General features: G+C 46.3%; 16 non-coding genes across 16 annotated transcripts; all 16 read left to right on the plus strand.

The window, feature by feature from the left end:
• The first annotated feature begins 496 nt into the window (after positions 1 to 496).
• LOC142272628 (U2 spliceosomal RNA) lies at positions 497 to 687 on the plus strand. The gene has a single exon (XR_012737456.1). It is a non-coding gene; the product is annotated as a U2 spliceosomal RNA (small nuclear RNA).
• Positions 688 to 2,074: 1,387 nt separating this feature from the next.
• On the plus strand, positions 2,075 to 2,265 carry LOC142272629 (U2 spliceosomal RNA). Its single transcript, XR_012737457.1, has one exon. It is a non-coding gene; the product is annotated as a U2 spliceosomal RNA (small nuclear RNA).
• A 1,387-nt stretch (positions 2,266 to 3,652) lies between these two features.
• On the plus strand, positions 3,653 to 3,843 carry LOC142272630 (U2 spliceosomal RNA). Its single transcript, XR_012737458.1, has one exon. It is a non-coding gene; the product is annotated as a U2 spliceosomal RNA (small nuclear RNA).
• A 1,387-nt stretch (positions 3,844 to 5,230) lies between these two features.
• Positions 5,231 to 5,421, plus strand: LOC142272631 (U2 spliceosomal RNA). Its single transcript, XR_012737459.1, has one exon. It is a non-coding gene; the product is annotated as a U2 spliceosomal RNA (small nuclear RNA).
• Positions 5,422 to 6,808: 1,387 nt separating this feature from the next.
• Positions 6,809 to 6,999, plus strand: LOC142272632 (U2 spliceosomal RNA). The gene has a single exon (XR_012737460.1). It is a non-coding gene; the product is annotated as a U2 spliceosomal RNA (small nuclear RNA).
• A 1,397-nt stretch (positions 7,000 to 8,396) lies between these two features.
• Positions 8,397 to 8,586, plus strand: LOC142272644 (U2 spliceosomal RNA). The gene has a single exon (XR_012737471.1). It is a non-coding gene; the product is annotated as a U2 spliceosomal RNA (small nuclear RNA).
• A 1,394-nt stretch (positions 8,587 to 9,980) lies between these two features.
• On the plus strand, positions 9,981 to 10,174 carry LOC142272647 (U2 spliceosomal RNA). The gene has a single exon (XR_012737473.1). It is a non-coding gene; the product is annotated as a U2 spliceosomal RNA (small nuclear RNA).
• A 1,389-nt stretch (positions 10,175 to 11,563) lies between these two features.
• On the plus strand, positions 11,564 to 11,755 carry LOC142272643 (U2 spliceosomal RNA). Its single transcript, XR_012737470.1, has one exon. It is a non-coding gene; the product is annotated as a U2 spliceosomal RNA (small nuclear RNA).
• Positions 11,756 to 13,141: 1,386 nt separating this feature from the next.
• Positions 13,142 to 13,332, plus strand: LOC142272635 (U2 spliceosomal RNA). The gene has a single exon (XR_012737462.1). It is a non-coding gene; the product is annotated as a U2 spliceosomal RNA (small nuclear RNA).
• A 1,382-nt stretch (positions 13,333 to 14,714) lies between these two features.
• LOC142272636 (U2 spliceosomal RNA) lies at positions 14,715 to 14,905 on the plus strand. Its single transcript, XR_012737463.1, has one exon. It is a non-coding gene; the product is annotated as a U2 spliceosomal RNA (small nuclear RNA).
• A 1,387-nt stretch (positions 14,906 to 16,292) lies between these two features.
• LOC142272637 (U2 spliceosomal RNA) lies at positions 16,293 to 16,483 on the plus strand. Its single transcript, XR_012737464.1, has one exon. It is a non-coding gene; the product is annotated as a U2 spliceosomal RNA (small nuclear RNA).
• A 1,387-nt stretch (positions 16,484 to 17,870) lies between these two features.
• On the plus strand, positions 17,871 to 18,061 carry LOC142272642 (U2 spliceosomal RNA). The gene has a single exon (XR_012737469.1). It is a non-coding gene; the product is annotated as a U2 spliceosomal RNA (small nuclear RNA).
• A 1,386-nt stretch (positions 18,062 to 19,447) lies between these two features.
• On the plus strand, positions 19,448 to 19,638 carry LOC142272638 (U2 spliceosomal RNA). The gene has a single exon (XR_012737465.1). It is a non-coding gene; the product is annotated as a U2 spliceosomal RNA (small nuclear RNA).
• Positions 19,639 to 21,025: 1,387 nt separating this feature from the next.
• On the plus strand, positions 21,026 to 21,216 carry LOC142272639 (U2 spliceosomal RNA). Its single transcript, XR_012737466.1, has one exon. It is a non-coding gene; the product is annotated as a U2 spliceosomal RNA (small nuclear RNA).
• A 1,387-nt stretch (positions 21,217 to 22,603) lies between these two features.
• Positions 22,604 to 22,794, plus strand: LOC142272640 (U2 spliceosomal RNA). The gene has a single exon (XR_012737467.1). It is a non-coding gene; the product is annotated as a U2 spliceosomal RNA (small nuclear RNA).
• Positions 22,795 to 24,192: 1,398 nt separating this feature from the next.
• On the plus strand, positions 24,193 to 24,383 carry LOC142272641 (U2 spliceosomal RNA). The gene has a single exon (XR_012737468.1). It is a non-coding gene; the product is annotated as a U2 spliceosomal RNA (small nuclear RNA).
• The last annotated feature ends 627 nt before the right edge of the window (positions 24,384 to 25,010 follow it).

Raw genomic sequence — 25,010 nt, forward strand, 5'->3', positions numbered from 1 at the left:
GTGGGAGGGTGGGCTAGTGGAAGGAGGGGGCAATCTCTTTTTTTCCCGGGTGGTAGGGGGATGACAGGAGAAGGGAAGCGGGTGGTGAGAAAGGTACAGAGGGCAGGGTTTGGGGGCTGGGAAGGAAAGGGAAAAGATTAGGGTTTGGGGATGATGAAAGGGCTTTCTACGGGTAAGGATGGCAAAGGGTGGCAGTGACGGAAAGTCAGGCAACCTGTCCTGTCCGTCTTTTTGTATCGTGAATTGGAAAGACTGCAAGGGGGAGGGGAGTTGCTTGCGCCCTAAAGGAGGAGTTATTCAGATTCATTGCAGTGGGCGGCGGCTGCAAAACGCACCATTCTTCTTGTTTTGGCTCTGCAAAGCAGCCTTTTCAAGGGTTGGCTTGGGTGACAAAATGTCTTGTGTAGGCGTGGGTTTGTCTCCCTCTCGCTCTCTCTCCCTAAGATGTGTCCGGCATAGGCCAGGGTGCCACTCGAGGCCCAAACCAATTCTGGTTATCGCTTCTCGGCCTTTTGGCTAAGATCAAGTGTAGTATCTGTTCTTATCAGTTTAATATCTGATACGTCCCCTATCTGGGGACCATATATTAAATGGATTTTTAGAACAGGGAGATGGAAAAAGAGCTTGCTCTGTCCACTCCACGCATTGACCTGGTATTGCAGTACCTCCAGGAACGGTGCACCCCTTCTTAACCCAGTTTCCAAAAGCAGAACTCAATTCACCTGATTCATATTAGCCCGATTTAATGAATTGGAAGAAAGCATACGTCTTCATATGCACCTCAATTTGGCCCATTCACTTTTCACACTTCCTCCTTTTGTTTTTTATCTTTCACACTTTTGACTTTCTTTATTCATCCAAATAGCAAACTCATCACCACTCAACCTGACCAACTCGGCTATGTCCCCGTGCTGCAGTTCTCTGTCTTATCTAGATCATTTGCAATTGAATGGAATAGATCCCTTTTGGACAAAGTGGATTCACCTGCTGCTGCAGTGACCACAGGTGTGATAACATCTAGAATTGGCATCTGGTGCGATCTCTCCGCTTCCACTCCAAAGAAAGTTACCTGTTTATTCCTATCATGCATTGGTTTTTGGGGTTTTCTTTGAGTAATGATGATCTCTTTAGTAGTCTGTTGGCGCCCTCTCCTGGAGGAATAGTTTGCTTGCTCTTGGACATTCTAAAAGAGAGGTCATGATAGACATTGAGCTTCTGAGCTCAATTGGGGACAGTCATGGGTGATGAATGTTTGCAACCTACTGCGAAGCCTCATACCGCAATATAAGGAACGTCAAATACTAAGAAAGGGCGGCCTATGAAAGAATTACTACTTTCAATAAGTACACTTAAACGGCTAATTGGGAATAGAAAAACTGTAAAAAGCCCTCTGAGAAAGCCCCCCTCTAACCTTTGATAGTAAGCTTTTCTGTAGTCTGCCTGTTGATGTATTTTCCGTTTGAACTGTGCACAACATGAAGAGACGGAACACTGGCGGCTTGTCACAATGCCCCCCGATGACATCACAATAGCGCTGCTGCCTAGAAAACAAGCTGCGCAGAAGAAGTTGTTCTTTGGGTGGGAGGGTGGGCTAGTGGAAGGAGGGGGCAATCTCTTTTTTTCCCGGGTGGTAGGGGGATGACAGGAGAAGGGAAGCGGGTGGTGAGAAAGGTACAGAGGGCAGGGTTTGGGGGCTGGGAAGGAAAGGGAAAAGATTAGGGTTTGGGGATGATGAAAGGGCTTTCTACGGGTAAGGATGGCAAAGGGTGGCAGTGACGGAAAGTCAGGCAACCTGTCCTGTCCGTCTTTTTGTATCGTGAATTGGAAAGACTGCAAGGGGGAGGGGAGTTGCTTGCGCCCTAAAGGAGGAGTTATTCAGATTCATTGCAGTGGGCGGCGGCTGCAAAACGCACCATTCTTCTTGTTTTGGCTCTGCAAAGCAGCCTTTTCAAGGGTTGGCTTGGGTGACAAAATGTCTTGTGTAGGCGTGGGTTTGTCTCCCTCTCGCTCTCTCTCCCTAAGATGTGTCCGGCATAGGCCAGGGTGCCACTCGAGGCCCAAACCAATTCTGGTTATCGCTTCTCGGCCTTTTGGCTAAGATCAAGTGTAGTATCTGTTCTTATCAGTTTAATATCTGATACGTCCCCTATCTGGGGACCATATATTAAATGGATTTTTAGAACAGGGAGATGGAAAAAGAGCTTGCTCTGTCCACTCCACGCATTGACCTGGTATTGCAGTACCTCCAGGAACGGTGCACCCCTTCTTAACCCAGTTTCCAAAAGCAGAACTCAATTCACCTGATTCATATTAGCCCGATTTAATGAATTGGAAGAAAGCATACGTCTTCATATGCACCTCAATTTGGCCCATTCACTTTTCACACTTCCTCCTTTTGTTTTTTATCTTTCACACTTTTGACTTTCTTTATTCATCCAAATAGCAAACTCATCACCACTCAACCTGACCAACTCGGCTATGTCCCCGTGCTGCAGTTCTCTGTCTTATCTAGATCATTTGCAATTGAATGGAATAGATCCCTTTTGGACAAAGTGGATTCACCTGCTGCTGCAGTGACCACAGGTGTGATAACATCTAGAATTGGCATCTGGTGCGATCTCTCCGCTTCCACTCCAAAGAAAGTTACCTGTTTATTCCTATCATGCATTGGTTTTTGGGGTTTTCTTTGAGTAATGATGATCTCTTTAGTAGTCTGTTGGCGCCCTCTCCTGGAGGAATAGTTTGCTTGCTCTTGGACATTCTAAAAGAGAGGTCATGATAGACATTGAGCTTCTGAGCTCAATTGGGGACAGTCATGGGTGATGAATGTTTGCAACCTACTGCGAAGCCTCATACCGCAATATAAGGAACGTCAAATACTAAGAAAGGGCGGCCTATGAAAGAATTACTACTTTCAATAAGTACACTTAAACGGCTAATTGGGAATAGAAAAACTGTAAAAAGCCCTCTGAGAAAGCCCCCCTCTAACCTTTGATAGTAAGCTTTTCTGTAGTCTGCCTGTTGATGTATTTTCCGTTTGAACTGTGCACAACATGAAGAGACGGAACACTGGCGGCTTGTCACAATGCCCCCCGATGACATCACAATAGCGCTGCTGCCTAGAAAACAAGCTGCGCAGAAGAAGTTGTTCTTTGGGTGGGAGGGTGGGCTAGTGGAAGGAGGGGGCAATCTCTTTTTTTCCCGGGTGGTAGGGGGATGACAGGAGAAGGGAAGCGGGTGGTGAGAAAGGTACAGAGGGCAGGGTTTGGGGGCTGGGAAGGAAAGGGAAAAGATTAGGGTTTGGGGATGATGAAAGGGCTTTCTACGGGTAAGGATGGCAAAGGGTGGCAGTGACGGAAAGTCAGGCAACCTGTCCTGTCCGTCTTTTTGTATCGTGAATTGGAAAGACTGCAAGGGGGAGGGGAGTTGCTTGCGCCCTAAAGGAGGAGTTATTCAGATTCATTGCAGTGGGCGGCGGCTGCAAAACGCACCATTCTTCTTGTTTTGGCTCTGCAAAGCAGCCTTTTCAAGGGTTGGCTTGGGTGACAAAATGTCTTGTGTAGGCGTGGGTTTGTCTCCCTCTCGCTCTCTCTCCCTAAGATGTGTCCGGCATAGGCCAGGGTGCCACTCGAGGCCCAAACCAATTCTGGTTATCGCTTCTCGGCCTTTTGGCTAAGATCAAGTGTAGTATCTGTTCTTATCAGTTTAATATCTGATACGTCCCCTATCTGGGGACCATATATTAAATGGATTTTTAGAACAGGGAGATGGAAAAAGAGCTTGCTCTGTCCACTCCACGCATTGACCTGGTATTGCAGTACCTCCAGGAACGGTGCACCCCTTCTTAACCCAGTTTCCAAAAGCAGAACTCAATTCACCTGATTCATATTAGCCCGATTTAATGAATTGGAAGAAAGCATACGTCTTCATATGCACCTCAATTTGGCCCATTCACTTTTCACACTTCCTCCTTTTGTTTTTTATCTTTCACACTTTTGACTTTCTTTATTCATCCAAATAGCAAACTCATCACCACTCAACCTGACCAACTCGGCTATGTCCCCGTGCTGCAGTTCTCTGTCTTATCTAGATCATTTGCAATTGAATGGAATAGATCCCTTTTGGACAAAGTGGATTCACCTGCTGCTGCAGTGACCACAGGTGTGATAACATCTAGAATTGGCATCTGGTGCGATCTCTCCGCTTCCACTCCAAAGAAAGTTACCTGTTTATTCCTATCATGCATTGGTTTTTGGGGTTTTCTTTGAGTAATGATGATCTCTTTAGTAGTCTGTTGGCGCCCTCTCCTGGAGGAATAGTTTGCTTGCTCTTGGACATTCTAAAAGAGAGGTCATGATAGACATTGAGCTTCTGAGCTCAATTGGGGACAGTCATGGGTGATGAATGTTTGCAACCTACTGCGAAGCCTCATACCGCAATATAAGGAACGTCAAATACTAAGAAAGGGCGGCCTATGAAAGAATTACTACTTTCAATAAGTACACTTAAACGGCTAATTGGGAATAGAAAAACTGTAAAAAGCCCTCTGAGAAAGCCCCCCTCTAACCTTTGATAGTAAGCTTTTCTGTAGTCTGCCTGTTGATGTATTTTCCGTTTGAACTGTGCACAACATGAAGAGACGGAACACTGGCGGCTTGTCACAATGCCCCCCGATGACATCACAATAGCGCTGCTGCCTAGAAAACAAGCTGCGCAGAAGAAGTTGTTCTTTGGGTGGGAGGGTGGGCTAGTGGAAGGAGGGGGCAATCTCTTTTTTTCCCGGGTGGTAGGGGGATGACAGGAGAAGGGAAGCGGGTGGTGAGAAAGGTACAGAGGGCAGGGTTTGGGGGCTGGGAAGGAAAGGGAAAAGATTAGGGTTTGGGGATGATGAAAGGGCTTTCTACGGGTAAGGATGGCAAAGGGTGGCAGTGACGGAAAGTCAGGCAACCTGTCCTGTCCGTCTTTTTGTATCGTGAATTGGAAAGACTGCAAGGGGGAGGGGAGTTGCTTGCGCCCTAAAGGAGGAGTTATTCAGATTCATTGCAGTGGGCGGCGGCTGCAAAACGCACCATTCTTCTTGTTTTGGCTCTGCAAAGCAGCCTTTTCAAGGGTTGGCTTGGGTGACAAAATGTCTTGTGTAGGCGTGGGTTTGTCTCCCTCTCGCTCTCTCTCCCTAAGATGTGTCCGGCATAGGCCAGGGTGCCACTCGAGGCCCAAACCAATTCTGGTTATCGCTTCTCGGCCTTTTGGCTAAGATCAAGTGTAGTATCTGTTCTTATCAGTTTAATATCTGATACGTCCCCTATCTGGGGACCATATATTAAATGGATTTTTAGAACAGGGAGATGGAAAAAGAGCTTGCTCTGTCCACTCCACGCATTGACCTGGTATTGCAGTACCTCCAGGAACGGTGCACCCCTTCTTAACCCAGTTTCCAAAAGCAGAACTCAATTCACCTGATTCATATTAGCCCGATTTAATGAATTGGAAGAAAGCATACGTCTTCATATGCACCTCAATTTGGCCCATTCACTTTTCACACTTCCTCCTTTTGTTTTTTATCTTTCACACTTTTGACTTTCTTTATTCATCCAAATAGCAAACTCATCACCACTCAACCTGACCAACTCGGCTATGTCCCCGTGCTGCAGTTCTCTGTCTTATCTAGATCATTTGCAATTGAATGGAATAGATCCCTTTTGGACAAAGTGGATTCACCTGCTGCTGCAGTGACCACAGGTGTGATAACATCTAGAATTGGCATCTGGTGCGATCTCTCCGCTTCCACTCCAAAGAAAGTTACCTGTTTATTCCTATCATGCATTGGTTTTTGGGGTTTTCTTTGAGTAATGATGATCTCTTTAGTAGTCTGTTGGCGCCCTCTCCTGGAGGAATAGTTTGCTTGCTCTTGGACATTCTAAAAGAGAGGTCATGATAGACATTGAGCTTCTGAGCTCAATTGGGGACAGTCATGGGTGATGAATGTTTGCAACCTACTGCGAAGCCTCATACCGCAATATAAGGAACGTCAAATACTAAGAAAGGGCGGCCTATGAAAGAATTACTACTTTCAATAAGTACACTTAAACGGCTAATTGGGAATAGAAAAACTGTAAAAAGCCCTCTGAGAAAGCCCCCCTCTAACCTTTGATAGTAAGCTTTTCTGTAGTCTGCCTGTTGATGTATTTTCCGTTTGAACTGTGCACAACATGAAGAGACGGAACACTGGCGGCTTGTCACAATGCCCCCCGATGACATCACAATAGCGCTGCTGCCTAGAAAACAAGCTGCGCAGAAGAAGTTGTTCTTTTGGTGGGAGGGTGGGCTAGTGGAAGGAGGGGGCAATCTCTTTTTTTCCCGGGTGGTAGGGGGATGACAGGAGAAGGGAAGCGGGTGGTGAGAAAGGTACAGAGGGCAGGGTTTGGGGGCTGGGAAGGAAAGGGAAAAGATTAGGGTTTGGGGATGATGAAAGGGCTTTCTACGGGTAAGGATGGCAAAGGGTGGCAGTGACGGAAAGTCAGGCAACCTGTCCTGTCCGTCTTTTTGTATCGTGAATTGGAAAGACTGCAAGGGGGAGGGGAGTTGCTTGCGCCCTAAAGGAGGAGTTATTCAGATTCATTGCAGTGGGCGGCGGCTGCAAAACGCACCATTCTTCTTGTTTTGGCTCTGCAAAGCAGCCTTTTCAAGGGTTGGCTTGGGTGACAAAATGTCTTGTGTAGGCGTGGGTTTGTCTCCCTCTCGCTCTCTCTCCCTAAGATGTGTCCGGCATAGGCCAGGGTGCCACTCGAGGCCCAAACCAATTCTGGTTATCGCTTCTCGGCCTTTTGGCTAAGATCAAGTGTAGTATCTGTTCTTATCAGTTTAATATCTGATACGTCCCCTATCTGGGGACCATATATTAAATGGATTTTTAGAACAGGGAGATGGAAAAAGAGCTTGCTCTGTCCACTCCACGCATTGACCTGGTATTGCAGTACCTCCAGGAACGGTGCACCCCTTCTTAACCCAGTTTCCAAAAGCAGAACTCAATTCACCTGATTCATATAGCCCGATTTAATGAATTGGAAGAAAGCATACGTCTTCATATGCACCTCAATTTGGCCCATTCACTTTTCACACTTCCTCCTTTTGTTTTTTATCTTTCACACTTTTGAACTTTCTTTATTCATCCAAATAGCAAACTCATCACCACTCAACCTGACCAACTCGGCTATGTCCCCGTGCTGCAGTTCTCTGTCTTATCTAGATCATTTGCAATTGAATGGAATAGATCCCTTTTGGACAAAGTGGATTCACCTGCTGCTGCAGTGACCACAAGGGTGTGATAACATCTAGAATTGGCATCTGGTGCGATCTCTCCGCTTCCACTCCAAAGAAAGTTACCTGTTTATTCCTATCATGCATTGGTTTTTGGGGTTTTCTTTGAGTAATGATGATCTCTTTAGTAGTCTGTTTGGCGCCCTCTCCTGGAGGAATAGTTTGCTTGCTCTTGGACATTCTAAAAGAGAGGTCATGATAGACATTGAGCTTCTGAGCTCAATTGGGGACAGTCATGGGTGATGAATGTTTGCAACCTACTGCGAAGCCTCCATACCGCAATATAAGGAACGTCAAATACTAAGAAAGGGCGGCCTATGAAAGAATTACTACTTTCAATAAGTACACTTAAACGGCTAAATTGGGAATAGAAAAACTGTAAAAAGCCCTCTGAGAAAGCCCCCTCTAACCTTTGATAGTAAGCTTTTCTGTAGTCTGCCTGTTGATGTATTTTCCGTTTGAACTGTGCAACAACATGAAGAGACGGAACACTGGCGGCTTGTCACAATGCCCCCCGATGACATCACAATAGCGCTGCTGCCTAGAAAAACAAGCTGCGCAGAAGAAGTTGTTCTTTGGGTGGGAGGGTGGGCTAGTGGAAGGAGGGGGGCAATCTCTTTTTTCCCGGGTGGTAGGGGGATGACAGGAGAAGGGAAGCGGGGTGGTGAGAAAGGTACAGAGGGCAGGGTTTGGGGGCTGGGAAGGAAAGGGAAAAGATTAGGGTTTGGGGATGATGAAAGGGCTTTCTACGGGTAAGGATGGCAAAGGGTGGCAGTGACGGAAAGTCAGGCAACCTGTCCTGTCCGTCTTTTTGTATCGTGAATTGGAAAGACTGCAAGGGGGAGGGGGAGTTGCTTGCGCCCTAAAGGAGGAGTTATTCAGATTCATTGCAGTGGGCGGCGGCTGCAAAACGCACCATTCTTCTTGTTTTGGCTCTGCAAAGCAGCCTTTTCAAGGGTTGGCTTGGGTGACAAAATGTCTTGTGTAGGGCGTGGGTTTGTCTCCCTCTCGCTCTCTCTCCCTAAGATGTGTCCGGCATAGGCCAGGGTGCCACTCGAGGCCCAAACCAATTCTGGTTATTCGCTTCTCGGCCTTTTGGCTAAGATCAAGTGTAGTATCTGTTCTTATCAGTTTAATATCTGATACGTCCCCTATCTGGGGACCATATATTAATGGATTTTTAGAACAGGGAGATGGAAAAAGAGCTTGCTCTGTCCACTCCACGCATTGACCTGGTATTGCAGTACCTCCAGGAACGGTGCACCCTTCTTAACCCAGTTTCCAAAAGCAGAACTCAATTCACCTGATTCATATTAGCCCGATTTAATGAATTGGAAGAAAGCATACGTCTTCATATGCACCTCAATTTGGCCCATTCACTTTTCACACTTCCTCCTTTTGTTTTTTATCTTTCACACTTTTGACTTTCTTTATTCATCCAAATAGCAAACTCATCACCACTCAACCTGACCAACTCGGCTATGTCCCCGTGCTGCAGTTCTCTGTCTTATCTAGATCATTTGCAATTGAATGGAATAGATCCCTTTTGGACAAAGTGGATTCACCTGCTGCTGCAGTGACCACAGGTGTGATAACATCTAGAATTGGCATCTGGTGCGATCTCTCCGCTTCCACTCCAAAGAAAGTTACCTGTTTATTCCTATCATGCATTGGTTTTTGGGGTTTTCTTTGAGTAATGATGATCTCTTTAGTAGTCTGTTGGCGCCCTCTCCTGGAGGATAGTTTGCTTGCTCTTGGACATTCTAAAAGAGAGGTCATGATAGACATTGAGCTTCTGAGCTCAATTTGGGGACAGTCATGGGTGATGAATGTTTGCAACCTACTGCGAAGCCTCATACGCAATATATGGAACGTTCAAATACTAAGAAAGGGCGGCCTATGAAAGAATTACTACTTTCAATAAGTACACTTAAACGGCTAATTGGGAATAGAAAAACTGTAAAAAGCCCTCTGAGAAAGCCCCCCTCTAACCTTTGATAGTAAGCTTATCTGTAGTCTGCCTGTTGATGTATTTTCCGTTTGAACTGTGCACAACATGAAGAGACGGAACACTGGCGGCTTGTCACAATGGCCCCCCGATGACATCACAATAGCGCTGCATGCCTAGAAAACAAGCTGCGCAGAAGAAGTTGTTCTTTGGGTGGGAGGGTGGGCTAGTGGAAGGAGGGGGCAATCTCTTTTTTTTCCCGGGTGGTAGGGGGGATGACAGGAGAAGGGAAGCGGGTGGTGAGAAAGGTACAGAGGGCAGGGGTTTGGGGGCTGGGAAGGAAAGGGAAAAGATTAGGGTTTGGGATGATGAAAGGGCTTTCTACGGGTAAGGATGGCAAAGGGTGGCAGTGACGGAAAGTCAGGCAACCTGTCCTGTCCGTCTTTTTGTATCGTGAATTGGAAAGACTGCAAGGGGGAGGGGAGTTGCTTGCGCCCTAAAGGAGGAGTTATTCAGATTTCATTGCAGTGGGCGGGCGGGCTGCAAAACGCACCATTCTTCTTGTTTTGGCTCTGCAAAGCAGCCTTTTCAAGGGTTGGCTTGGGTGACAAAATGTCTTGTGTAGGCGTGGGTTTGTCTCCCTCTCGCTCTCTCTCCCTAAGATGTGTCCGGCATAGGCCAGGGTGCCACTCGAGGCCCCAAACCAATTCTGGTTATCGCTTCTCGGCTTTTGGCTAAGATCAAGTTGTAGTATCTGTTCTTATCAGTTTAATATCTGATACGGTCCCCTATCTGGGGACCATATATTAAAATGGATTTTTAGAACAGGGAGATGAGAAAAAGAGCTTGCTCTGTCCACTCCACGCATTGACCTGGTATTGCAGTACCTCCAGGAACGGTGCACCCCTTCTTAACCCAGTTTCCAAAGCAGAACTCAATTCACCTGATTCATATTAGCCCGATTTAATGAATTGAAGAAAGCATACGTCTTCATATGCACCTCAATTTGGCCCATTCACTTTTCACACTCCTCCTTTTGTTTTTTATCTTTCACACTTTTGACTTTCTTTATTCATCCAAATAGCAAACTCATCACCACTCAACCTGACCAACTCGGCTATGTCCCCGTGCTGCAGTTCTCTGTCTTATCTAGATCATTTGCAATTGAATGGAATAGATCCCTTTTGGACAAAGTGGATTCACTGCTGCTGCAGTGACCACAGGTGTGATAACATCTAGAATTGGCATCTGGTGCGATCTCTCCGCTTCCACTCCAAAGAAAGTTACCTGTTTATTCCTATCATGCATTGGTTTTTTGGGGTTTTCTTTGAGTAATGATGATCTCTTTAGTAGTCTGTTGGCGCCTCTCCTGGAGGAATAGTTTGCTTGCTCTTGGACATTCTAAAAGAGAGGTCATGATAGACATTGAGCTTCTGAGCTCAATTGGGGACAGTCATGGGTGATGAATGTTTGCAACCTACTGCGAAGCCTCATACCGCAATATAAGGAACGTCAAATACTAAGAAATGGGCGGCCTATGAAAGAATTACTACTTTCAATAAGTACACTTAAACGGCTAATTGGGAATAGAAAAACTGTAAAAAGCCCTCTGAGAAAGCCCCCCTCTAACCTTTGATAGTAAGCTTTTCTGTAGGTCTGCTGTTGATGTATTTTTCCGTTTGAACTGTGCACAACATGAAGAGACGGAACACTGGCGGCTTGTCACAATGCCCCCGATGACATCACAATAGCGCTGCTGCCTAGAAAACAAGCTGCGCAGAAGAAGTTGTTCTTTGGGTGGGAGGGGTGGGCTAGTGGAAGGAGGGGGCAATCTCTTTTTTTCCCGGGTGGTAGGGGGATGACAGGGAGAAGGGAAGCGGGTGGTGAGAAAGGTACAGAGGGCAGGGTTTGGGGGCTGGAAGGAAAGGGAAAAGATTAGGGTTTGGGGATGATGAAAGGGCTTTCTACGGGTAAGGATGGCAAAGGGTGGCGAGTGACGGAAAGTCAGGCAACCTTGTCCTGTCCGTCTTTTTGTATCGTGAATTGGAAAGACTGCAAGGGGGAGGGGGAGTTGCTTGCGCCCTAAAGGAGGAGTTATTCAGATTCATTGCAGTGGGTCGGCGGCTGCAAAACGCACCATTCTTCTTGTTTTGGCTCTGCAAAGCAGCCTTTTCCAAGGGTTGGCTTGGGTGACAAAATGTCTTGTGTAGGCGTGGGTTTGTCTCCCTCTCGCTCTCTCTCCCTAAGATGTGTCCGGCATAGGCCAGGGTGCCACTCGAGGCCCAAACAATTCTGGTTATCGCTTCTCGGCCTTTTGGCTAAGATCAAGTGTAGTATCTGTTCTTATCAGTTTAATATCTGATACGTCCCCTATCTGGGGACCATATATTAAATGGATTTTTAGAACAGGGAGATGGAAAAAGAGCTTGCTCTGTCCACTCCACGCATTGACCTGGTATAGCAGTACCTCCAGGAACGAGTGCACCCCTTCTTAACCCAGTTTCCAAAAGCAGAACTCAATTCACCTGATTCATATTAGCCCGATTTAATGAATTGGAAGAAAGCATACGTCTTCATATGCACCTCAATTTGGCCCATTCACTTTTCACACTTCCTCCTTTTGTTTTTTATCTTTCACACTTTTGACTTTCTTTATTCATCCAAATAGCAAACTCATCACCACTCAACCTGACCAACTCGGCTATGTCCCCGTGCTGCAGTTCTCTGTCTTATCTAGATCATTTGCAATTGAATGGAATAGATCCCTTTTGGACAAAGTGGATTCACCTGCTGCTGCAGTGACCACAGGTGTGATAACATCTAGAATTGGCATCTGGTGCGATCTCTCCGCTTCCACTCCAAAGAAAGTTAACTGTTTATTCCTATCATGCATTGGTTTTTGGGGTTTTCTTTGAGTAATGATGATCTCTTTAGTAGTCTGTTGGCGCCCTCTCCTGGAGGAATAGTTTGCTTGCTCTTGGACATTCTAAAAGAGAGGTCATGATAGACATTGAGCTTCTGAGCTCAATTGGGGACAGTCATGGGTGATGAATGTTTGCAACTACTGCGAAGCCTCATACCGCAATATAAGGAACGTCAAATACTAAGAAAGGGCGGCCTATGAAAGAATTACTACTTTCAATAAGTACACTTAAACGGCTAATTGGGAATAGAAAAACTGTAAAAAGCCCTCTGAGAAAGCCCCCCTCTAACCTTTGATAGTAAGCTTTTCTGTAGTCTGCCTGTTGATGTATTTTCCGTTTGAACTGTGCACAACATGAAGAGACGGAACACTGGCGGCTTGTCACAATGCCCCCCGATGACATCACAATAGCGCTGCTGCCTAGAAAACAAGCTGCGCAGAAGAAGTTGTTCTTTGGGTGGGAGGGTGGGCTAGTGGAAGGAGGGGGCAATCTCTTTTTTTCCCGGGTGGTAGGGGGATGACAGGAGAAGGGAAGCGGGTGGTGAGAAAGGTACAGAGGGCAGGGTTTGGGGGCTGGGAAGGAAAGGGAAAAGATTAGGGTTTGGGGATGATGAAAGGGCTTTCTACGGGTAAGGATGGCAAAGGGTGGCAGTGACGGAAAGTCAGGCAACCTGTCCTGTCCGTCTTTTTGTATCGTGAATTGGAAAGACTGCAAGGGGGAGGGGAGTTGCTTGCGCCCTAAAGGAGGAGTTATTCAGATTCATTGCAGTGGGCGGCGGCTGCAAAACGCACCATTCTTCTTGTTTTGGCTCTGCAAAGCAGCCTTTTCAAGGGTTGGCTTGGGTGACAAAATGTCTTGTGTAGGCGTGGGTTTGTCTCCCTCTCGCTCTCTCTCCCTAAGATGTGTCCGGCATAGGCCAGGGTGCCACTCGAGGCCCAAACCAATTCTGGTTATCGCTTCTCGGCCTTTTGGCTAAGATCAAGTGTAGTATCTGTTCTTATCAGTTTAATATCTGATACGTCCCCTATCTGGGGACCATATATTAAATGGATTTTTAGAACAGGGAGATGGAAAAAGAGCTTGCTCTGTCCACTCCACGCATTGACCTGGTATTGCAGTACCTCCAGGAACGGTGCACCCCTTCTTAACCCAGTTTCCAAAAGCAGAACTCAATTCACCTGATTCATATTAGCCCGATTTAATGAATTGGAAGAAAGCATACGTCTTCATATGCACCTCAATTTGGCCCATTCACTTTTCACACTTCCTCCTTTTGTTTTTTATCTTTCACACTTTTGACTTTCTTTATTCATCCAAATAGCAAACTCATCACCACTCAACCTGACCAACTCGGCTATGTCCCCGTGCTGCAGTTCTCTGTCTTATCTAGATCATTTGCAATTGAATGGAATAGATCCCTTTTGGACAAAGTGGATTCACCTGCTGCTGCAGTGACCACAGGTGTGATAACATCTAGAATTGGCATCTGGTGCGATCTCTCCGCTTCCACTCCAAAGAAAGTTACCTGTTTATTCCTATCATGCATTGGTTTTTGGGGTTTTCTTTGAGTAATGATGATCTCATTAGTAGTCTGTTGGCGCCCTCTCCTGGAGGAATAGTTTGCTTGCTCTTGGACATTCTAAAAGAGAGGTCATGATAGACATTGAGCTTCTGAGCTCAATTGGGGACAGTCATGGGTGATGAATGTTTGCAACCTACTGCGAAGCCTCATACCGCAATATAAGGAACGTCAAATACTAAGAAAGGGCGGCCTATGAAAGAATTACTACTTTCAATAAGTACACTTAAACGGCTAATTGGGAATAGAAAAACTGTAAAAAGCCCTCTGAGAAAGCCCCCCTCTAACCTTTGATAGTAAGCTTTTCTGTAGTCTGCCTGTTGATGTATTTTCCGTTTGAACTGTGCACAACATGAAGAGACGGAACACTGGCGGCTTGTCACAATGCCCCCCGATGACATCACAATAGCGCTGCTGCCTAGAAAACAAGCTGCGCAGAAGAAGTTGTTCTTTGGGTGGGAGGGTGGGCTAGTGGAAGGACAATCTCTTTTTTTCCCGGGTGGTAGGGGGATGACAGGAGAAGGGAAGCGGGTGGTGAGAAAGGTACAGAGGGCAGGGTTTGGGGGCTGGGAAGGAAAGGGAAAAGATTAGGGTTTGGGGATGATGAAAGGGCTTTCTACGGGTAAGGATGGCAAAGGGTGGCAGTGACGGAAAGTCAGGCAACCTGTCCTGTCCGTCTTTTTGTATCGTGAATTGGAAAGACTGCAAGGGGGAGGGGAGTTGCTTGCGCCCTAAAGGAGGAGTTATTCAGATTCATTGCAGTGGGCGGCGGCTGCAAAACGCACCATTCTTCTTGTTTTGGCTCTGCAAAGCAGCCTTTTCAAGGGTTGGCTTGGGTGACAAAATGTCTTGTGTAGGCGTGGGTTTGTCTCCCTCTCGCTCTCTCTCCCTAAGATGTGTCCGGCATAGGCCAGGGTGCCACTCGAGGCCCAAACCAATTCTGGTTATCGCTTCTCGGCCTTTTGGCTAAGATCAAGTGTAGTATCTGTTCTTATCAGTTTAATATCTGATACGTCCCCTATCTGGGGACCATATATTAAATGGATTTTTAGAACAGGGAGATGGAAAAAGAGCTTGCTCTGTCCACTCCACGCATTGACCTGGTATTGCAGTACCTCCAGGAACGGTGCACCCCTTCTTAACCCAGTTTCCAAAAGCAGAACTCAATTCACCTGATTCATATTAGCCCGATTTAATGAATTGGAAGAAAGCATACGTCTTCATATGCACCTCAATTTGGCCCATTCACTTTTCACACTTCCTCCTTTTGTTTTTTATCTTTCACACTTTTGACTTTCTTTATTCATCCAAATAGCAAACTCATCACCACTCAACCTGACCAACTCGGCTATGTCCCCGTGCTGCAGTTCTCTGTCTTATCTAGATCATTTGCAATTGAATGGAATAGATCCCTTTTGGACAAAGTGGATTCACCTGCTGCTGCAGTGACCACAGGTGTGATAACATCTAGAATTGGCATCTGGTGCGATCTCTCCGCTTCCACTCCAAAGAAAGTTACCTGTTTATTCCTATCATGCATTGGTTTTTGGGGTTTTCTTTGAGTAATGATGATCTCTTTAGTAGTCTGTTGGCGCCCTCTCCTGGAGGAATAGTTTGCTTGCTCTTGGACATTCTAAAAGAGAGGTCATGATAGACATTGAGCTTCTGAGCTCAATTGGGGACAGTCATGGGTGATGAATGTTTGCAACCTACTGCGAAGCCTCATACCGCAATATAAGGAACGTCAAATACTAAGAAAGGGCGGCCTATGAAAGAATTACTACTTTCAATAAGTACACTTAAACGGCTAATTGGGAATAGAAAAACTGTAAAAAGCCCTCTGAGAAAGCCCCCCTCTAACCTTTGATAGTAAGCTTTTCTGTAGTCTGCCTGTTGATGTATTTTCCGTTTGAACTGTGCACAACATGAAGAGACGGAACACTGGCGGCTTGTCACAATGCCCCCCGATGACATCACAATAGCGCTGCTGCCTAGAAAACAAGCTGCGCAGAAGAAGTTGTTCTTTGGGTGGGAGGGTGGGCTAGTGGAAGGAGGGGGTAATCTCTTTTTTTCCCGGGTGGTAGGGGGATGACAGGAGAAGGGAAGCGGGTGGTGAGAAAGGTACAGAGGGCAGGGTTTGGGGGCTGGGAAGGAAAGGGAAAAGATTAGGGTTTGGGGATGATGAAAGGGCTTTCTACGGGTAAGGATGGCAAAGGGTGGCAGTGACGGAAAGTCAGGCAACCTGTCCTGTCCGTCTTTTTGTATCGTGAATTGGAAAGACTGCAAGGGGGAGGGGAGTTGCTTGCGCCCTAAAGGAGGAGTTATTCAGATTCATTGCAGTGGGCGGCGGCTGCAAAACGCACCATTCTTCTTGTTTTGGCTCTGCAAAGCAGCCTTTTCAAGGGTTGGCTTGGGTGACAAAATGTCTTGTGTAGGCGTGGGTTTGTCTCCCTCTCGCTCTCTCTCCCTAAGATGTGTCCGGCATAGGCCAGGGTGCCACTCGAGGCCCAAACCAATTCTGGTTATCGCTTCTCGGCCTTTTGGCTAAGATCAAGTGTAGTATCTGTTCTTATCAGTTTAATATCTGATACGTCCCCTATCTGGGGACCATATATTAAATGGATTTTTAGAACAGGGAGATGGAAAAAGAGCTTGCTCTGTCCACTCCACGCATTGACCTGGTATTGCAGTACCTCCAGGAACGGTGCACCCCTTCTTAACCCAGTTTCCAAAAGCAGAACTCAATTCACCTGATTCATATTAGCCCGATTTAATGAATTGGAAGAAAGCATACGTCTTCATATGCACCTCAATTTGGCCCATTCACTTTTCACACTTCCTCCTTTTGTTTTTTATCTTTCACACTTTTGACTTTCTTTATTCATCCAAATAGCAAACTCATCACCACTCAACCTGACCAACTCGGCTATGTCCCCGTGCTGCAGTTCTCTGTCTTATCTAGATCATTTGCAATTGAATGGAATAGATCCCTTTTGGACAAAGTGGATTCACCTGCTGCTGCAGTGACCACAGGTGTGATAACATCTAGAATTGGCATCTGGTGCGATCTCTCCGCTTCCACTCCAAAGAAAGTTACCTGTTTATTCCTATCATGCATTGGTTTTTGGGGTTTTCTTTGAGTAATGATGATCTCTTTAGTAGTCTGTTGGCGCCCTCTCCTGGAGGAATAGTTTGCTTGCTCTTGGACATTCTAAAAGAGAGGTCATGATAGACATTGAGCTTCTGAGCTCAATTGGGGACAGTCATGGGTGATGAATGTTTGCAACCTACTGCGAAGCCTCATACCGCAATATAAGGAACGTCAAATACTAAGAAAGGGCGGCCTATGAAAGAATTACTACTTTCAATAAGTACACTTAAACGGCTAATTGGGAATAGAAAAACTGTAAAAAGCCCTCTGAGAAAGCCCCCCTCTAACCTTTGATAGTAAGCTTTTCTGTAGTCTGCCTGTTGATGTATTTTCCGTTTGAACTGTGCACAACATGAAGAGACGGAACACTGGCGGCTTGTCACAATGCCCCCCGATGACATCACAATAGCGCTGCTGCCTAGAAAACAAGCTGCGCAGAAGAAGTTGTTCTTTGGGTGGGAGGGTGGGCTAGTGGAAGGAGGGGGCAATCTCTTTTTTTCCCGGGTGGTAGGGGGATGACAGGAGAAGGGAAGCGGGTGGTGAGAAAGGTACAGAGGGCAGGGTTTGGGGGCTGGGAAGGAAAGGGAAAAGATTAGGGTTTGGGGATGATGAAAGGGCTTTCTACGGGTAAGGATGGCAAAGGGTGGCAGTGACGGAAAGTCAGGCAACCTGTCCTGTCCGTCTTTTTGTATCGTGAATTGGAAAGACTGCAAGGGGGAGGGGAGTTGCTTGCGCCCTAAAGGAGGAGTTATTCAGATTCATTGCAGTGGGCGGCGGCTGCAAAACGCACCATTCTTCTTGTTTTGGCTCTGCAAAGCAGCCTTTTCAAGGGTTGGCTTGGGTGACAAAATGTCTTGTGTAGGCGTGGGTTTGTCTCCCTCTCGCTCTCTCTCCCTAAGATGTGTCCGGCATAGGCCAGGGTGCCACTCGAGGCCCAAACCAATTCTGGTTATCGCTTCTCGGCCTTTTGGCTAAGATCAAGTGTAGTATCTGTTCTTATCAGTTTAATATCTGATACGTCCCCTATCTAGGGACCATATATTAAATGGATTTTTAGAACAGGGAGATGGAAAAAGAGCTTGCTCTGTCCACTCCACGCATTGACCTGGTATTGCAGTACCTCCAGGAACGGTGCACCCCTTCTTAACCCAGTTTCCAAAAGCAGAACTCAATTCACCTGATTCATATTAGCCCGATTTAATGAATTGGAAGAAAGCATACGTCTTCATATGCACCTCAATTTGGCCCATTCACTTTTCACACTTCCTCCTTTTGTTTTTTATCTTTCACACTTTTGACTTTCTTTATTCATCCAAATAGCAAACTCATCACCACTCAACCTGACCAACTCGGCTATGTCCCCGTGCTGCAGTTCTCTGTCTTATCTAGATCATTTGCAATTGAATGGAATAGACCCTTTTGGACAAAGTGGATTCACCTGCTGCTGCAGTGACCACAGGTGTGATAACATCTAGAATTGGCATCTGGTGCGATCTCTCCGCTTCCACTCCAAAGAAAGTTACCTGTTTATTCCTATCATGCATTGGTTTTTGGGGTTTTCTTTGAGTAATGATGATCTCTTTAGTAGTCTGTTGGCGCCCTCTCCTGGAGGAATAGTTTGCTTGCTCTTGGACATTCTAAAAGAGAGGTCATGATAGACATTGAGCTTCTGAGCTCAATTGGGGACAGTCATGGGTGATGAATGTTTGCAACCTACTGCGAAGCCTCATACCGCAATATAAGGAACGTCAAATACTAAGAAAGGGCGGCCTATGAAAGAATTACTACTTTCAATAAGTACACTTAAACGGCTAATTGGGAATAGAAAAACTGTAAAAAGCCCTCTGAGAAAGCCCCCCTCTAACCTTTGATAGTAAGCTTTTCTGTAGTCTGCCTGTTGATGTATTTTCCGTTTGAACTGTGCACAACATGAAGAGACGGAACACTGGCGGCTTGTCACAATGCCCCCCGATGACATCACAATAGCGCTGCTGCCTAGAAAACAAGCTGCGCAGAAGAAGTTGTTCTTTGGGTGGGAGGGTGGGCTAGTGGAAGGAGGGGGCAATCTCTTTTTTTCCCGGGTGGTAGGGGGATGACAGGAGAAGGGAAGCGGGTGGTGAGAAAGGTACAGAGGGCAGGGTTTGGGGGCTGGGAAGGAAAGGGAAAAGATTAGGGTTTGGGGATGATGAAAGGGCTTTCTACGGGTAAGGATGGCAAAGGGTGGCAGTGACGGAAAGTCAGGCAACCTGTCCTGTCCGTCTTTTTGTATCGTGAATTGGAAAGACTGCAAGGGGGAGGGGAGTTGCTTGCGCCCTAAAGGAGGAGTTATTCAGATTCATTGCAGTGGGCGGCGGCTGCAAAACGCACCATTCTTCTTGTTTTGGCTCTGCAAAGCAGCCTTTTCAAGGGTTGGCTTGGGTGACAAAATGTCTTGTGTAGGCGTGGGTTTGTCTCCCTCTCGCTCTCTCTCCCTAAGATGTGTCCGGCATAGGCCAGGGTGCCACTCGAGGCCCAAACCAATTCTGGTTATCGCTTCTCGGCCTTTTGGCTAAGATCAAGTGTAGTATCTGTTCTTATCAGTTTAATATCTGATACGTCCCCTATCTGGGGACCATATATTAAATGGATTTTTAGAACAGGGAGATGGAAAAAGAGCTTGCTCTGTCCACTCCACGCATTGACCTGGTATTGCAGTACCTCCAGGAACGGTGCACCCCTTCTTAACCCAGTTTCCAAAAGCAGAACTCAATTCACCTGATTCATATTAGCCCGATTTAATGAATTGGAAGAAAGCATACGTCTTCATATGCACCTCAATTTGGCCCATTCACTTTTCACACTTCCTCCTTTTGTTTTTTATCTTTCACACTTTTGACTTTCTTTATTCATCCAAATAGCAAACTCATCACCACTCAACCTGACCAACTCGGCTATGTCCCCGTGCTGCAGTTCTCTGTCTTATCTAGATCATTTGCAATTGAATGGAATAGATCCCTTTTGGACAAAGTGGATTCACCTGCTGCTGCAGTGACCACAGGTGTGATAACATCTAGAATTGGCATCTGGTGCGATCTCTCCGCTTCCACTCCAAAGAAAGTTACCTGTTTATTCCTATCATGCATTGGTTTTTGGGGTTTTCTTTGAGTAATGATGATCTCTTTAGTAGTCTGTTGGCGCCCTCTCCTGGAGGAATAGTTTGCTTGCTCTTGGACATTCTAAAAGAGAGGTCATGATAGACATTGAGCTTCTGAGCTCAATTGGGGACAGTCATGGGTGATGAATGTTTGCAACCTACTGCGAAGCCTCATACCGCAATATAAGGAACGTCAAATACTAAGAAAGGGCGGCCTATGAAAGAATTACTACTTTCAATAAGTACACTTAAACGGCTAATTGGGAATAGAAAAACTGTAAAAAGCCCTCTGAGAAAGCCCCCCTCTAACCTTTGATAGTAAGCTTTTCTGTAGTCTGCCTGTTGATGTATTTTCCGTTTGAACTGTGCACAACATGAAGAGACGGAACACTGGCGGCTTGTCACAATGCCCCCCGATGACATCACAATAGCGCTGCTGCCTAGAAAACAAGCTGCGCAGAAGAAGTTGTTCTTTGGGTGGGAGGGTGGGCTAGTGGAAGGAGGGGGCAATCTCTTTTTTTCCCGGGTGGTAGGGGGATGACAGGAGAAGGGAAGCGGGTGGTGAGAAAGGTACAGAGGGCAGGGTTTGGGGGCTGGGAAGGAAAGGGAAAAGATTAGGGTTTGGGGATGATGAAAGGGCTTTCTACGGGTAAGGATGGCAAAGGGTGGCAGTGACGGAAAGTCAGGCAACCTGTCCTGTCCGTCTTTTTGTATCGTGAATTGGAAAGACTGCAAGGGGGAGGGGAGTTGCTTGCGCCCTAAAGGAGGAGTTATTCAGATTCATTGCAGTGGGCGGCGGCTGCAAAACGCACCATTCTTCTTGTTTTGGCTCTGCAAAGCAGCCTTTTCAAGGGTTGGCTTGGGTGACAAAATGTCTTGTGTAGGCGTGGGTTTGTCTCCCTCTCGCTCTCTCTCCCTAAGATGTGTCCGGCATAGGCCAGGGTGCCACTCGAGGCCCAAACCAATTCTGGTTATCGCTTCTCGGCCTTTTGGCTAAGATCAAGTGTAGTATCTGTTCTTATCAGTTTAATATCTGATACGTCCCCTATCTGGGGACCATATATTAAATGGATTTTTAGAACAGGGAGATGGAAAAAGAGCTTGCTCTGTCCACTCCACGCATTGACCTGGTATTGCAGTACCTCCAGGAACGGTGCACCCCTTCTTAACCCAGTTTCCAAAAGCAGAACTCAATTCACCTGATTCATATTAGCCCGATTTAATGAATTGGAAGAAAGCATACGTCTTCATATGCACCTCAATTTGGCCCATTCACTTTTCACACTTCCTCCTTTTGTTTTTTATCTTTCACACTTTTGACTTTCTTTATTCATCCAAATAGCAAACTCATCACCACTCAACCTGACCAACTCGGCTATGTCCCCGTGCTGCAGTTCTCTGTCTTATCTAGATCATTTACAATTGAATGGAATAGATCCCTTTTGGACAAAGTGGATTCACCTGCTGCTGCAGTGACCACAGGTGTGATAACATCTAGAATTGGCATCTGGTGCGATCTCTCCGCTTCCACTCCAAAGAAAGTTACCTGTTTATTCCTATCATGCATTGGTTTTTGGGGTTTTCTTTGAGTAATGATGATCTCTTTAGTAGTCTGTTGGCGCCCTCTCCTGGAGGAATAGTTTGCTTGCTCTTGGACATTCTAAAAGAGAGGTCATGATAGACATTGAGCTTCTGAGCTCAATTGGGGACAGTCATGGGTGATGAATGTTTGCAACCTACTGCGAAGCCTCATACCGCAATATAAGGAACGTCAAATACTAAGAAAGGGCGGCCTATGAAAGAATTACTACTTTCAATAAGTACACTTAAACGGCTAATTGGGAATAGAAAAACTGTAAAAAGCCCTCTGAGAAAGCCCCCCTCTAACCTTTGATAGTAAGCTTTTCTGTAGTCTGCCTGTTGATGTATTTTCCGTTTGAACTGTGCACAACATGAAGAGACGGAACACTGGCGGCTTGTCACAATGCCCCCCGATGACATCACAATAGCGCTGCTGCCTAGAAAACAAGCTGCGCAGAAGAAGTTGTTCTTTGGGTGGGAGGGTGGGCTAGTGGAAGGAGGGGGCAATCTCTTTTTTTCCCGGGTGGTAGGGGGATGACAGGAGAAGGGAAGCGGGTGGTGAGAAAGGTACAGAGGGCAGGGTTTGGGGGCTGGGAAGGAAAGGGAAAAGATTAGGGTTTGGGGATGATGAAAGGGCTTTCTACGGGTAAGGATGGCAAAGGGTGGCAGTGACGGAAAGTCAGGCAACCTGTCCTGTCCGTCTTTTTGTATCGTGAATTGGAAAGACTGCAAGGGGGAGGGGAGTTGCTTGCGCCCTAAAGGAGGAGTTATTCAGATTCATTGCAGTGGGCGGCGGCTGCAAAACGCACCATTCTTCTTGTTTTGGCTCTGCAAAGCAGCCTTTTCAAGGGTTGGCTTGGGTGACAAAATGTCTTGTGTAGGCGTGGGTTTGTCTCCCTCTCGCTCTCTCTCCCTAAGATGTGTCCGGCATAGGCCAGGGTGCCACTCGAGGCCCAAACCAATTCTGGTTATCGCTTCTCGGCCTTTTGGCTAAGATCAAGTGTAGTATCTGTTCTTATCAGTTTAATATCTGATACGTCCCCTATCTGGGGACCATATATTAAATGGATTTTTAGAACAGGGAGATGGAAAAAGAGCTTGCTCTGTCCACTCCACGCATTGACCTGGTATTGCAGTACCTCCAGGAACGGTGCACCCCTTCTTAACCCAGTTTCCAAAAGCAGAACTCAATTCACCTGATTCATATTAGCCCGATTTAATGAATTGGAAGAAAGCATACGTCTTCATATGCACCTCAATTTGGCCCATTCACTTTTCACACTTCCTCCTTTTGTTTTTTATCTTTCACACTTTTGACTTTCTTTATTCATCCAAATAGCAAACTCATCACCACTCAACCTGACCAACTCGGCTATGTCCCCGTGCTGCAGTTCTCTGTCTTATCTAGATCATTTGCAATTGAATGGAATAGATCCCTTTTGGACAAAGTGGATTCACCTGCTGCTGCAGTGACCACAGGTGTGATAACATCTAGAATTGGCATCTGGTGCGATCTCTCCGCTTCCACTCCAAAGAAAGTTACCTGTTTATTCCTATCATGCATTGGTTTTTGGGGTTTTCTTTGAGTAATGATGATCTCTTTAGTAGTCTGTTGGCGCCCTCTCCTGGAGGAATAGTTTGCTTGCTCTTGGACATTCTAAAAGAGAGGTCATGATAGACATTGAGCTTCTGAGCTCAATTGGGGACAGTCATGGGTGATGAATGTTTGCAACCTACTGCGAAGCCTCATACCGCAATATAAGGAACGTCAAATACTAAGAAAGGGCGGCCTATGAAAGAATTACTACTTTCAATAAGTACACTTAAACGGCTAATTGGGAATAGAAAAACTGTAAAAAGCCCTCTGAGAAAGCCCCCCTCTAACCTTTGATAGTAAGCTTTTCTGTAGTCTGCCTGTTGATGTATTTTCCGTTTGAACTGTGCACAACATGAAGAGACGGAACACTGGCGGCTTGTCACAATGCCCCCCGATGACATCACAATAGCGCTGCTGCCTAGAAAACAAGCTGCGCAGAAGAAGTTGTTCTTTGGGTTGGGTGGGAGGGTGGGCTAGTGGAAGGAGGGGGCAATCTCTTTTTTTCCCGGGGTGGTAGGGGGATGACAGGAGAAGGGAAGCGGGTGGTGAGAAAGGTACAGAGGGCAGGTTTTGGGGGCTGGAAGGAAAGGGAAAAGATTAGGGTTTGGGGATGATGAAAGGGGCTTTCTACGGGTAAAGGATGGCAAAGGGTGGCAGTGACAGGAAAGTCAGGCAACCTGTCCTGTCCGTCTTTTTGTATCGTGAATTGGAAAGACTGCAAGGGGGAGGGGAGTTGCTTGCGCCCTAAAGGAGGAGTTATTCAGATTCATTGCAGTGGGCGGCGGCTGCAAAACGCACCATTCTTCTTGTTTTTGCTCTGCAAAGCAGCCCTTTTCAAGGGTTGGCTTGCGGTGACAAAATGTCTTGTGTAGGCGTGGGTTTGTCTCCCTCTCGCTCTCTCTCCCTAAGATGTGTCACGGCATAGGCCAGGGTGCCACTCGAGGCCCAAACCAATTCTGGTTATCGCTTCTCGGCCTTTTGGCTAAGATCAAGTGTAGTATCTGTTCTTATCAGTTTAATATCTGATACGTCCCCTATCTGGGGACCATATATTAAATGGATTTTTAGAACAGGGAGATGGAAAAAGAGCTTGCTCTGTCCACTCCACGCATTGACCTGGTATTGCAGTACCTCCAGGAACGGTGCACCCCTTCTTAACCCAGTTTCCAAAGCAGAACTCAATTCACCTGATTCATATTAGCCCGATTTAATGAATTGAAGAAAGCATACGTCTTCATATGCACCTCAATTTGGCCCATTCACTTTTCACACTTCCTCTTTTGTTTTTTATCTTTCACACTTTTGACTTTCTTTATTCATCAAATAGCAAACTCATCACCACTCAACCATGACCAACTCGACTATGTCCCCGTGCTGCAGTTCTCTGTCTTATCTAGATCATTTGCAATTGAATGGAATAGATCCCTTTTGGACAAAGTGGATTCACCTGCTGCCTGCAGTGACCACAGGTGTGATAAGATCTAGAATTGCATCTGGTGCGATCTCTCCGCTTCCACTCCAAAGAAAGTTACCTGTTTATTCCTATCATGCATTGGTTTTTGGGGGTTTTCTTTGAGTAATGATGATCTCTTTAGTAGTCTGTTGGCGCCCTCGTCCTGGAGGAATAGTTTGCTTGCTCTTGGACATTCTAAAAGAGAGGTCATGATAGACATTGAGCTTCTGAGCTCATTGGGGACAGTCATGGGTGATGAATGTTTGCAACCTACTGCGAAGCCTCATACCGCAATATAAGGAACGTCAAATACTAAGAAAGGGCGGC

The sequence above is a fragment of the Anomaloglossus baeobatrachus genome, unplaced genomic scaffold, assembly GCF_048569485.1.
Source record: "Anomaloglossus baeobatrachus isolate aAnoBae1 unplaced genomic scaffold, aAnoBae1.hap1 Scaffold_3539, whole genome shotgun sequence".
NCBI lineage: Eukaryota > Metazoa > Chordata > Amphibia > Anura > Aromobatidae > Anomaloglossus > Anomaloglossus baeobatrachus.